We start from the raw sequence: 3939 nt of genomic DNA, 5'->3' as shown, positions 1-3939 counted from the left end.
TTAAAAAAAAGTTGAAAATACATTGTCATAGAAGGTGCATTGGGATTCTTCTCCTGGGAGAGAATGCTCCTACTTAGGTGAGGGATGTACCTGGGATTACAGATTGGAGGTGAAAAATAAGAATAAACCTTTATCTGGTGGTTTCTTTATATCTCCTCCAGTGAATTCTGACTTTCGATCAGAAAGAGACGATGGATTTTCTTGCCTTACAGCTTCCGGGGAGACATGCTGTGGGAGTCTCACTGCTTCGAAATAATTCGTGGATGTTTTGTGAAACCTTTTGACCCGGCTGGGAGCCTGGGGCTTTTGAGCATTCAAGAATAATAGGCAGCATTGAAAAGGAGTGGATAGAATGTTTTATTAGCTGTAGCTATTTTTATTAACTGGAGTCAGGGGAATATCAGAAAGGATCAAAATTTAGGAATTCTTTGAAAAAGCCTTTATTTTACATTGGTTTTATTTTACATTGCTTCGATGCTTTACTCCATGGTATAACAGATACTGCATTTTTTTGCCCTAACAAATGAGAGGGCCAAGATGAGGCTTTGAAATTCGTATTTGTTGTTAAAAGTGAGAAGGATGTGAGGGAGGAGAAAGAGAGGGAGAGAAAGAGGGGAAGAGGTAATGATAACTTCTTTGAGTGATATATCTTTGCTCCAAAATTTATACCATTCACAATAGGGTTTCACCAACATCTCTCTCTCTCTCCTAGTCATGATCACATTATAGTAAGTTTTATCTATGCCCAATTCAGTAGGTATATTTGGAGTGCCAACTAGGAATAAAGCGTGTACCAAGGTGTGCAAGGATCTAGAAATAAATAGTATAGAGTCTTGGCTTATAGTCTCTTGGTTGGGATTGGTTAACTACAAATTATAAGTTTATTAACCTCTTCACCTTCCATCCTACAATCCTAAGACTCCAAGCCTAATCTTTGTCCTTAGTAGATGAAACTGTTAGGAATTTTTGGTTATAAGCAATAGAAACTAATGCTGGCTACTTTAAGCAAAAGAGGTATTCATAGAAAGACATAGAAGTTGTCCTTGAGATTGAAGAACCAGGTTTGGAACAGACAGGAAACATTAGGTTCAGGAGGTCTTGACAGAAAGAACTAGCCAGCCGTCTTGTCAGAGTCAAGGGCTGCTCCAGTAACAAGCAAATTTTAACTATTTTACTATTATTCTGGCAAGGGAGCATCTGATTGGCCAGTCTGGGTCACATCTCTGCCCCTTTTTCTGGGGACGATGGGCCATCTTGGGTTGATATACATAGCATACTGTGAGGTGAGCAGTAGTTGGGATATATTACTAAATTGGGATATATTACTAAATTAAGATGGAATAGATCATGGTTAGTCAGAAAACCAGTAAACACACTTGAGTAAGGTAGGCTGGAGACTCTCTCCCCTAACTCCTAGCTGTGTTAGGTTATGACCTGGGTCCCAGAGGGCATAGAGCATTGGGAGAGGATGATGCTGAACCCAAGGATGAGGAAAGAGCTGGACTTCTCTTCTACTTCCCTCCCTCATACGAGGGATCCATCTACAATTGGGGGAAGAAGCAGTAACTCCAGACATTGGAAGAAGGGACTCCTGGGTGTAGAATCACATGGTATCTGACATTGAAAAGCACACTCTCAGTCTGAGGCACCCTGTGTGGAGTGGGCTATACATTGGAGAGGAAACAAGCCACGCATGCTGGGCCTAACTCCAGATCAAAGGAATTTCTGGTATTCCACATTCATATGGATGCACTTAGAACTGTCCTTGGTGCTGACCAATGAATAGCAGCACATAAGTCTACCCTTCTGGAGCATGTATGGCCTCGCTACTCAGGACTCAGGCACATTACATTTGTGGTGATAGCTATTCATATGGCTCATATCCAGATATGGTCCCTGAGGTGACTGTAACCTGTTCTATCATGCCAATCTCACCTGGATGAACATACCAGACCCTCCCCTACCACAGTCAATGGGCCTGACTACCATGTAGAGATCAAGACTGATCTGGAAAGAAAACTATGGATATTTACACTGTCTAAGCATTAAAAAAAATCCACTGATATTGTGATTCTAGGATTAAAACCCCAAGTTTTCCAGAATGAGAGCTAGTGCCTGCTTTATTTCTCTGTGACTGAATCTGGGCTCCTTAGGAACTGAATTTCTTGCTTGTCATCTCTAGGCATTTATGGGTGGGTTACTGATCCTTGTCAAGGAAACTCTTGAATGGCTACAATCTACTTGCTTGGATCAGTTATTTGAATGTATTTCACATATATTTAGTGAGCACTTATAATGGATCAGCCCTCAGATGAGTGCTACAGGGTCACAGGGTGAGTTAAGGGTCATAGGAAACAGGGAGTAAAGATGGACAATCAAGCTTGTGGTCAGGCTTCCACTGTTGCAAGGGAAAACGTGGGCACAAAATGAGTAAGGGTACATATGTGCATGATGTGTAGAGCTTAAGTGACAAAACATGGCCTGCTGAGATGAGCTCTTAAACTAAGAGGGCAATTGTGTAGACAGTATGAAAATTGGGGCTCTCTTCTGGTGCTGATGTTTGCTTACAACAGTTGGGGTCTGGCTAGAGAAAGGATGAAAGTGCTATTCATGATGCAGTACAGCAAAACTCATGGTATTTATAAAGATTTTTTTTTTTTTTTGAGACAGAGTGTCACTTTGTTGCCCTGGCTAGAGTGAGTGCCATGGCATCAGCCTAGCTCACAGCAACCTCAAACTCCTGGGCCTAAGGGATCCTACTGCCTCAGCCTCCTGAGTAGCTGGGACTACAGGTATGCGCCACCATGCCCGGCTAATTTTTTCTATATATATTTTAGTTGGCCAGCTAATTTGTTTCTATTTTTAGTAGAGATGGGGTCTCGCTCTTGCTCAGGCTGGTCTCGAACTCCTGACCTCGAGCGATCCACCCGCCTCGGCCTCCCAGAGTGCTAGGATTATAGGCGTGAGCCACCGCGCCCGGCCTATAAAGACATTTTTGACTCACTTTTGTGCCCTTCCTTTTGCTCTCCCTTTGCTGTGACAGTGGGTCCAGTCATCATTTGTGGCGTATGTATCATGCTCTGTAAACCTATATCTTGCTCTTGCCCTATAATCCTATCTTTCTCTTCTCAATAAACCTTATTTTCATGCTTGCCTTAAAAAAAAAAAGATATTTTTGACTCTAACTTACAGTAAGAAATACATATTACATTGGGGTGCATATGCCCCTCCGCACCTCCCCTTTATACTCCTAGAACAAAAGTTTTATAAAATAATACTTATCTTTTCTATGTGTGATACATGCTGATGTTTTCCTATTCAATTATATTCCATTCTATACCTATCCATTCAATTTCCTAAAAAAAAAATCTGATTGTGATCCAGTAGATTGAATTCAGGGCCCACTAGAGGACCACAACACATAGTTTGATAAATATTGCATAGTGGTTGGGTAAAGGTTCTGGAATCCGTGAATCTACATTAAAATCTCGAGTTTTCCATTTCTTAATTGCCTTAGGTAACTGGTGTATAAGTCGTTTTGGGCTATCATACAAAATAGCATAGATTGGATGGCTTAAACAAATTTATTTTCCCACAGTTCTGGAGACTGCAAGTTCAGGATCAGGGTGCCAGCATGGTCGGATTCTGGCAGAGACTGTCTTCTTGGCTGGCTTGCAGATGGCTGCCTTATTTCTAGGTGTTTACATGGCCTGTCTTTGGTGCATGCAGGTGGAGACAGATCTCTCTTTCTATCTCCCTCTTCTCATGAGACCACCATGAGAACCGCTGTGACTCATTTAACCTTAATTACCTCCTAAAAGCCCAATCTGCAAATGCAGTGGCATTGGTGGTTAGGGCTTTAACATATGAATTTTGGGGTGACACCATTCAGTCCATAGCCCTTGGGTAAGTTGTTTAACTTCTCTGTATCTCAGTTCT

Source organism: Lemur catta, chromosome 3 (genome assembly GCF_020740605.2).
Source record: "Lemur catta isolate mLemCat1 chromosome 3, mLemCat1.pri, whole genome shotgun sequence".
In the NCBI taxonomy this organism is placed as follows: Eukaryota; Metazoa; Chordata; class Mammalia; order Primates; family Lemuridae; genus Lemur; species Lemur catta.
This window is presented reverse-complemented; position numbering follows the sequence as displayed.